The 10000-nt window shown below is 48.6% G+C and overlaps 1 protein-coding gene across 1 annotated transcript in view; it reads left to right on the forward strand.

The window, feature by feature from the left end:
- The window catches only part of unc-13 (protein unc13 homolog), a 205044-nt gene that overhangs the window by 26977 nt on the left and 168067 nt on the right, over positions 1-10000 (forward strand). The window lies entirely within an intron of this gene.

The raw sequence follows: 10000 nt of genomic DNA on the forward strand, positions 1-10000 counted from the left end.
GATGGATGTTTGGATGGAGGAAGGGATGAATGATAGGATGTTTGGAGGGAGGAAGGGATGGATGATAGGATGTTTGGAGGGAGGAAGGGGTGGATGGATGGATGTTTGGAGGGAGGAAGGGGTGGATGGATAGATGTTTGGAGGGAGGAAGGGGTGGATGAATGGATGGAAGGATGTTTGGAAGGAAGGAGGGTGTGATGGATGGATGGATGGAAGAACGTCTAGATGGATGGATGTTTCGAGGGAGGGAGGGAGGGTATGATGGATGTTTGGAGGGAGGAAGGATATGATGGATGGTTGGATGGATATGATGGATGGATGGATGGTTTAGCCGATTTATCCCCCTTCTCTTTATATTGTTTTTGGAAAGTTTTTTTTTTTTCTTTTAAAGGTGAATGTTTTTTGCTGTTTTTTTTATTTTTATTTTTTCCCCTGTTATTATGGCCAGATAATTAATTCCATGGGTGAAATATTTTGTCTGGTTAATATAATAATTGTTTTGGTGTTCCTGATAGAAAGTTCATGTGTTTTATTTGTTTGTTTATTTATTTATTTATTTGGCAGAGGTAGATAACTGGGGTTTAATTAATTGATATCTGTATACCGTATTTTTTTTTTTCAATCCTATATTTAATACTTAGATGAGAATTTTTAAGACTGGGTGGTGGGTGGAACGACGTGTGTGTGTGTGTGTGTGTGTGTGTGTGTGTGGACCATTTTCGCCAGTTTTGTGTGTGTGTGTGTGTGTGTGTGTGTGCAAGCAATATTGAGAGGTCGTTCTTTTGAATGCGGAGGGTCGTGGCGTGTGAAGGAGGTCGTTAGCGAGAGAGAGAGAGAGAGAGAGAGAAATCTTCACCAAAATTAACTGGGAAATAAAAATATGACCTTATTAAAATAGTAAAGGTGAGAGGTCAAGATTCCTGTACCTTAATTGAGGAAGTGGAGGCTGCATCTCTCTCTCTCTCTCTCTCTCTCTCTCTCTCTCTCTCTCTCTCTCTCTCTCTCTCTCTCTCTCTCTCTCTCGGTACAGATGGTGATGATGAGAATGGTGGTGGTGGTGGTTAGAGCAGTGATGAAGTGTCAATTAGAGGAGTGATGTTAGTGGGATGGTTGTGTTGTTAGTACTGAGAGAGAGAGAGAGAGAGAGGTAGTTAGTGTTGTGGATGTTTGTGGTATGTGTTTAGTTCGAGATGGGGGAATGGAAGGGTACCCGTGGGAAAAGAGATCAGTTGTGGAGTGGATCATACGTGGTTAGTGGTGATCAGAGTAGTAGTTAGTGGTGTGAGTAATGTTGGGGTGAGGGGTGAGGGAGTAGAGATGACTTGTAGATGTGGGGTGAGGGAGTAGAGGTGACTGGTAGATGAGAGATGAAGGGGTGGGGGATGATGGGGGAGGGACTGGTAGACAAGTGGTAGGTGGAGTGGGGGTAGGGGGTGGGGGTGGTAGTTGAGGGGGAGGGGGTGAAAAGAGGGAAATTCTGGCAAAAGTCGTGGTCAGCAGTATAGGGTCAGTGGTCGTGCCAAATTAACTGAGGTTATTGCTGTCGTTTAGGATAGTTAGCTGGTTGCCCTAGTGATGGTGGTGGTGTAGGGGTGTTGTATGGTTGTAGTTGTGGTAGTGTGGTTGTGTGTGGTTGTATGGTTTTAGTTGTCGTAATGGTGGTGGTGTGTGGTTGTGTGGTTTTAGTTGTGGTAATGGTGGTGGTGTGTGGTTGTATGGTTTTAGTTGTGGTAGTGGTGGTCGTGTGTGGTTGTATGGTTTTAGTTGTGGTAGTGGTGGTGTTGTATGGTTGTAATTGATTTGGTTGTGGTGGTGGTGGCTGTTTTTTGTGTGATTGTGGTTTTAGTTTAAGTTGTAGTGGTTGCTGAGTGGTTTTAACATTATGGTTGTGTGGTTTTAGTTGTGATTGTTGTGGTTTAGTTGTGATCATAGTTGTTATGGTCCTAGTTGTGGTTGTAGCATTTCTGGTTGTGGTGGTAATCTTGATATTTATAACAGAACCGTCACGCCTGGCTAGGGGCATGAGGGAGTAAGGGTGAGAGGGATAAGGGAAGGGAGGGGGTTGGGGGCAGGACAGGGAGGGAGGAAGGGAGTGGTGAAGGGAGTTAGGGAGAGGGGGAAAGGGGGGTGAGGGATAGGGTGGATAGGATAGGGAGTAGTGGTGGTGAGGGAGGGAGGGATAAGGAAAGGGAGGGGGTTGGGGGCAGGACAGGGAGGGAGGAAGGGAGTGGTGAAGGGAGTTAGGGAGAGGGGGAAAGGGGGGTGAGGGATAGGGTGGATAGGATAGGGAGGAGTGGTGATGAGGGAGGGAGGGATAAGGAAAGGGAGGGGGTTGGGGGCAGGACAGGGAGGGAGTAAGGGAGTGGTGAGGGGAGTTAGGGAGAGGGGGAAAGGGGGGTGAGGGATAGGGTGGATAGGATAGGGAGGAGTGGTGGTGAGGGAGGGAGGGATAAGGAAAGGGAGGGGGGGTTGGGGGGCAGGACAGCCGTCGCCGGGTATCGATCGGGGACCCTGAATTCCAAGGCCACTCCTCAGCCACTTAGAGCAGGGCAGGGCAGGACAGGACAGGGCAGGACAGACAAGGCAGGGCAGGCAGTGTTGGTAGAGCTTGGCAGGTCATTTTAGGGCATGGATGGACAGGTTATCGTTCTTCCTCGCTTTGTTGACCTCTCTTTGCCTCCTGTCATATCTCTTGACCTCTTTGACCTTTCTTTGACCTCTCTCCTCGTGTAACCCCTGTCTGACCTCTATCTGACCTTTTTGAACTCTCTGAACTCATAACACCTCCTTTACCCTCTCTACATACCTCTTTCACGTGTAATTTACCTCTCTTGAAGATCACCAATCATTATTTTCTCTGTTTCCTCACAATCTTTGACCTGTTTTTACCTCTTCTAACCTCTCTAACCCCTTTGACCTCTCCGCCGACCTCTCCGACCTCTGCGTAGCCCGTGACCTCTCCGCCGACCTCCTGACCTTTGCCGTGACCAAGCGAGGGACCGTTTCTGTCTGGGGGAAGCTTCTTATTTTGCCTTAAGCTGGGCCGCTGCTGGTTTGCCTGCGAGGGGCATGATGGAGAGGGGCTTAGGGTGTGGTGGTTGTGGTTGTAGCTGTGAGGATTGTGGTGGTTGTGGCTGTGAGGATAGTGGTGGTTATGGTTGTGGGGATTGTGGTGGTTGTGATGGTTGTGGCTGTGAGGATTGTGGTGGTTGTGTCTGTCAGGATTGTGGTGGTTGTGGCTGTGAGGACTGTGGTGAATGTGCCTGTGAGAATTGTGGTGGTTGTGGTTGTGAAAATTGTGGTGGGTGTGGTTGTGAGAACTGTGGTGGTTGTGGTTGTGGCTGTGAGGATTGTGGTAATTGTGGTTGTAAGGATGGTGGTTGGGGCTTTGAGGATTGTGGCAACTGTGGTTGTTAAGATGGTGCTTGAGGCAGTGAGGGTGGTGTTTGTGGTTGTGAGGGTGGTGGTTGTGGTTGTGAGGGTGGTGGTTGTGGTTGTGAGGGTGGTGGTTGTGGTTGTGAGGGTGGTGGTTGTGGTTGTGAGGGTGGTGGTTGTGGTTGTGAGGGTGGTGGTTGTGCTTGTTAGGCTGGTGGTTGTGGTTATGAGAGTGGTTGTGGTTGTTAGGCTGGTGGTTGTGGTGGTTGAGAGGATCCTGGTTGTAGGTGTGGTGGAGGATGGTGGTGATTGTGGGTGTGAGGATCGTGGCTTTGAGGATTGTGTTCGCTGTGGTTGAGGATATTGGTAGCTGTGGTAATGGTTGTGGTGGTTGTGGCGATGAGGATTGTGGTAGCTGTGGTTGTGAGGGTGGTGGTCGTGGGAGCGTGGAGGTTGTGAAGATTCCGTATAAATATTCCTGCCCTTCCCTTCCACGTCTTCTGTCCTAAAACCGAGCGGGTGTCTCCAGGATTTCTCTATTCACCTCACTCAGCCACCAATCAGTCTATCTTACCTGCGAGTGGCCACGGCTAAACGCACCTCAGTTAACCCTCTTTTTCACCCCCTCTTTTCTTGCTCTTTTTTTTTTCTCTCTCTTTTTGCCTCTTCTTGCTCTTTTCCTCTCTCTCTGCGTCTTTTCATACTCTTTTCCTCCCTTTGCTGCTGCTTGTTCTCTTCCTCATTTCTTGTTCTTTTTCCTTTCCTTGCTCTTTTCCTCCCTTCTTACTCTTTTCCTCTCCTTGCTCCTTTTCCCTCCTATTGCTCTTTTTTCCTTCTTGCTTTTTTTTTCTCTCTTCTTACTCTTCTTTCTCTCTTCTTGCTCTTCTTTCTCTCTCCTTGACCTTTTTCTCCCTTCTTGATCTTTTCTTCCTTTCTTGCTCTTTTCCTCTATTCCTTTTTTTCGTCTTCTCGCTCTTTTCCTCTCATCTTGCTCTTTTCCTTTCCTTTGCTTTTTTCCTCTCTCCTTGCTCTTTTCCTCTCATCTTGCCCCTTTCCTCTCTTCTTGCTCTTTTCCCCTCTCTAATTTTTGAGATCTTTTCCAGACATTTTCTCAGGCCACTTAGAGATCTTGGCTCCCCTCCATTTTCTCTCTCTCTTTTTTTCCTCTCAATTGTATAAAGTGGGAACTGGGGTTAATGGTGGTTAATGGGGGACGTAGAAGGTCAGAAGCTGGGTTATTGGTTGATTGTGGAGCCTGTGGAGGGGGTGGATAGGAGACAGAAGGGTGGAGTGGAGTTTTCTGTGTGGGTGTGGGTGTGTAGGTGGGTGGGTGCTGGGAAAAAAACGATTGTCACTGAAATTCATCGTCGTTGTTTACATTATCTTGTTCATGGTTCTCGGTATCTTTATTGTCGTCATCATCACTGTCGTTTTCCTCATCATTATCATCACCATCATTATCTTCACCATTATCATCACCACCACCACCATCATCACTAGTCATCATCATCATCACTAGTCACCATCATCATCATCAAGTCAGCCATTGATATCTAACAGTACGAGAAATATCCTTCCGAATCCCCAAACCAAAATAGTCATACACAAGACAGTAGCACTCCTTCCTGTACCCAAATCACTGTGGAGGAAGAGGCAGTGAAGAGGAGGAAGAGGGAGAGACAGTGAAGAGGAAGAGGAGAGCAGAGAACGAGTGTGGTGCATTAGCCGTTGAGGGGGAGTGGAGGGGAGGGAAAGGGAGGGGTAGAAGGGGGGAGGAGGAGGGGGAGGAAAAGTGTGGGTGTGGGAAAGGGTAGAGGTGAAAGCATTGGGGAGAGGGGAAGGAGGGGGAAGGGGATAATGTGGGGAAAGGGGAAGTGAAAGGGTTGGAGGGAGGGGAAGAGGAGAGGGAAAGGGGAGCGGATGCGTGGGAGAGGGAGGGGGAGAAGGGGAGGAAAGACGGGGATGAAGCGGTTACATGCGTGAGAGGGGGAGAAGGAAGGGAATGGAGAGGAATGAGGGTGTGGGTGGAGGGAAAGAGAAGAGAGGAAGGAGGGGTTTAGATGCGTGGGAGGTGGATGAGGAAGGGATGGGGGAGGGGAAGAGGGGGGATGTGTGGGTGGGGGGAGAGGGGCGAGGAATAAGAATGAGAATGGTTTGGGGAGGATAAGTTTGGATGTTTCAGTGGTAAGTGGGAATAGTGGAGAGAGAGAGAGAGAGAGAGAGAATCAGGACATGGAATAAACGTAAGGGCGAGTAAGAAAGTGAAGGAAAGAAAGAGAGGAAAAAGAGAAGACAAGGAAATACAGAGTTGAGAGAATTGAAAAGAGAAAAGATAAGAACAAGGAAAGTAAAGGAAGGAGTAAGAGAAGAATGAATGAAAAATATTGAATAACGAATAAGAAGAGGTGAAAAAAATAGATAATGGGAAAACGGAAGAAGTAGATGCAAAAACGAAGAAAAAAAAAATAATATAGAAAGAGAGGAAAAAAGCAAGAAGGCAAAAGAAAAACTGTAAAGGGTGAAAACAGAAAACGGAAGAGGTTTAAAGGGTCACTTGAATATAATGGAGAGAAGGTGACCTAAAAGAGGGCAAAAAATATACAATGTGTGAGAGGGTCAAAGGGACGTGTTTGGGAGTAGGGAGAGGGTAAGGAGAGGGAGTAGGGACGGGGAAGGAGTGGGGAGGGGGAGAGGAAAGAGAGGGAGACCTGAGGAAGATGGAAATATAAAGAATGGAGGGAAGAGGGACTGAGGAAGGAGGAGATACAGAGGAAAGAGAGGGAGGAAGTGGGAGAGGGGAAGGGGAGGGAGTTGATATGGAGAAGGGAAGGAGAGGAAGACCTGAGGAAGATGGAGAGAGAGAGAGACAGAGAGAGAGAAGAGGAAGGGAGTACAAAGGACTAAGAAAGGAGGAGATATAAGGGGAGAGGAAGAGCGAGGGTGAGACGATAGAGGATAGAAGGGGAGTAGGATGGGAAGGAAGACCGAGGAGGGGGAGAGAGAGGAGGATAGGAGGGCTTAGGAGAGGGGGATGGAGGGGAGTGGGAGGGGGGGAAGGATAGGAAGAGCGTGGGGTGAAAGGATGGGAGAAGTTTTGAGAGCAGGGAAGAGCATGAAACGTAGGTGAAGAGGAGTGGATGAAAAGAGAGGTTGAAGGAGGAACGGGAAGGGAGGGAAGAAGGAAGGGAGGCTGGGTGGCAGGGAGGGAAAAGGGGGAAGGGAGAGGGATGGAGGGGGTGAAAAAGGGAGGGAGGAAAGGAGTGAAAGACAGAGCGTGAAAGGAAAAGAAGAGAATGGAAGGAAATAAAAGAAAGAGTCTGAAAGAGAAACCAGAAGAGAGCAAAAGAGGAAGAGAGAGGAAAGGAGGAGGTGAAAGAAGGGACAAGGGGAGAGAGAGAGAGAGAGAGAGAGAGAGAGAGAGAGAGAGGAAAGAAAGAGGGTGGATGGATATGAATGAGGGAGAAGTGAGGTGTGGAAAAAAGAAGGGGTGTATAGTTGTATCGTTGGAGAGAAAATGGAGAGAAGGAAAAATGGTGACGTGTGAAGGGTGAGGGGATATGTAAGGGAAGAGGAGTGGGAAGGAAGGGGAAGGAAGAGGAGGAGGGGGAGTGAGGGAGGAGGAATAGGAATGAGGGAGTGAGGGAGATAAGGAGGAAGAAACTGAAGGGGGGTGGAAGGAGTGAGGGGATGGTGAGGGAGGAGGAAGTAAGGTGGGGAGGGGAAGGAAATGGAGGGTGGAGGATGAGGAAGTTATGGGGGGAGGGGAAAATGGAGGGTGAGAGTTGTAGGGGAGTAGGAAGGGAGGGGTGAGGGGGTGGTTGGTGAGGGGGGGATGGGGGTGAGGGGGGATGGGGGGTGAGGGGTGAGGCCGACAGGAAGGAGGAAGTAAGGGGCGCCCAGCTGTCTGAGACCAGGAGGGGGTGGGGGGTAGGTGGACCGGCCAGTCTTATTTATGCCCCCCCCTCTCTCTCTCTCTCTCTCTCTCTCTCTCTCTCTCTCTCTCTCTCTCTCTCTCTCTCTCTCTCTCTCTCTCTCTCTCTCTCTCTCTCTCAGATGCACTGTGTAACTGAAGAAAGGAAGCAAAATTATGATACAAGTTCAAAGTAAAGAAAGTGATAAACAGCACTGATGAACGAGAGGGAGAGAGAGAGAGAGAGAGAGATTGAGGAAGGTGACAGTAAGACGAGGGTAATCCTAGGGGGGCAAAGGGGTACAGGGGAAGGAGGGGAGGGACGGGGATTAGAGAGAGGAAGGATACAAGAGAGAGAGAGAGAGAGAGAGAGAGATTGAATGTTAATTTTTAAATGCAAAGGGTTGGATGAAGAAGGGAGGGAGAGGTATGGCAGGAGGAGGAAGAAGAAGAAGGGAAGACGAGGGGAAGGAAGGAAGGGAGGGAGGGATTGTAGAGGGAGCAAGGAGAAATGGTGAGGTGTTGCTTTGGTAACGAGAGAGAGAGAGAGAGAGAGAGAGAGAAGGGGTGGAAAAATATTGGCCTGAAGAACTGCAAGAGGAGGTGTGATGTGGAAGGTGGTGGAGCGTTATGTGGAGTGCCGGTGCGTGATGGAGGGTGATGGGGCGTGAGGGGGTGACTGATGGAGTAGTGGTGGAGAAAGTGGACGTAGATGATGGAGCGTGAGTACAAAGGAAGTCAAATAGGAACGTGAATTCGAGGGGAGACAAAAAAGGGGGAGAGATTATCGGTCCTTTCGAGGCTGTATGAAACAGAGTTAGCTGTGTGTTCTGTGAGTCATGCAGCATAAGGCAGATATCAAGATGGTTAAGATTGCTTCCACCACCAAATAATGACGATTTTGCGTGCGTGTGTGTGTGTGTGTGTGTGTGTGTGTGTGTGTGTGTGTGTGTGTGTGTGTGTGTGTGTGTGTGTGTGTGTGTGTGTGTGTGTGTGTTTACCCTTTCCTATGAGATTTTCAAGACAGTGTTTCTAAATTGCTTGATGGACATTCTCACATTGCTTTTCCTTTTGGCTGTGGTAGATGGGGTAGTTCATCTTGTGTAGTTCTTGGCTTTGATGTGGAGAAAACGTTGGGCAAATGAGGAAGTGTGGGAGCGTTGTGACGTTGATGTGATGTTGGAAAAAGAAATAAGATGGTTTGGCCATGTAGAGAGACAGGAGATTGGGAGATTGACTGGGAGAGTGTCTGTGAGTAAGGGTGAGAGGGAGAGAGAGAGGCCGATAATGAGATGGATGTGGGGAAGAGATGTATGATTTAGAGGGTGTGAGTTGGGGAAAGGGCAGCGTGATGGCTGGTTATAACAAGGTAGATAGGTAGGAAGAGGGGAAAAAAGGATGGAAGAGGAGGAAATGGATAAATGGTCATATGTAATGTTGTGGAGGAGTATGTTGGTTGACTGTGTGTGTGTGTGTGTGTGTGTGTGTGTGTGTGTGTGTGTGTGTGTGTGTGATGGAGATTGTTTGGTGGCATGGTGTAGTATGGTGGTGGAGTGTGTGGTATGGTGAGATGAAGCATAGTGATGGAGAGTTTGTGGTGACGTAGTGTGGTGGTGTGTGGTGAAGTATGGAGTATCGTAGGTGTAGAGCGTGTGTTTGTGGTGGTGAATAATGTAGTGGTGGCAGCAATCATACACCCCCATCACCCTCCCCCGCCCCACCCAAGCCCACGCCTCTACCACTACCGCCTCTACCGCCAGCCTGTTGCTTCACCTGCGCTCTACTGACTTGTCCTGCCGTGTCCTGCCCTGCCCTGCCCTGCCCTATTTTTGACCTTCAGCTTCCTTCTCAGTCCCCCTTTCCCTTCCTTCGCCTATTCTTTCCTAGCCTGTCTTTCCCATCCTTTCTCTGCATTGACATCCTTCCTTACCTTTCCTTCCTTGCCTCGTCTTCCTGCCCTGCCTTGCCCTTCCCTTCACTGTTCTCCTCTGACCTGTACTGTCCTGGTCTGCCTAGAGTTTCACCTTCCCTTCCATTCTCATCCCTTCCTTTTCCATTCCTTTCCTTTCGCTCCCCTTCTCATCCCTTCCCCTCTCTTCCCCTCTCTTCTCTCCCTGCCTCTCCTTGCCCAGGCCTCTTGACCTGTCCTGCATTGCCTCGCCCCTCCCCCCTCAGGAGCGCTCTCTATCCTAGCCACACCCAGACTCTCTCTCTCTCTCTCTCTCTCTCTCTCTCTCTCTCTCTTATCTTTTATTCTTTTTCTTTTCCTCATTTCCTCCTCCTCCATTCACAGACACTTTTCTTTCCTTCCATCCTTTCTTCTTTAACTTTCTATTTTCGTCCTCATCCATTAGGTCTTATTTGCTTCGTTCCTCGTTGCTCTTTCTTTCGTTTCGTTCCGGTCCGTTCCTTTTCGTTCGTTCGTTCGTTCGTTCCTTCGTTCCTTCCTTCCTTGCTCATTACACCAGTCCAATATGTATGCTCTTGTTGTGGTAGTTGTTTGTTTTCTTATATTCTCTCTCCTTGCTTGTTTTTTTCTTCCCCTTGTTTCCATCCTCCCATCTCCTTCTAGTTCCTTTCTTACCTTTTCCCTCACTTTCTTTTCCTTTTTTTTTTATCAAGCTTCGTCTGTTCATTCATTTTTCAATTCTTTCCTTCCTTCCTGGTTCCCATATTGTTCTTTCCTTTCCTTCATTCTGTAAATTCCTTTCATTT

This window comes from Coenobita brevimanus, chromosome 98, assembly GCF_032717465.1.
Source record: "Coenobita brevimanus isolate Jiangsu-jjx chromosome 98, ASM3271746v2, whole genome shotgun sequence".
NCBI lineage: Eukaryota > Metazoa > Arthropoda > Malacostraca > Decapoda > Coenobitidae > Coenobita > Coenobita brevimanus.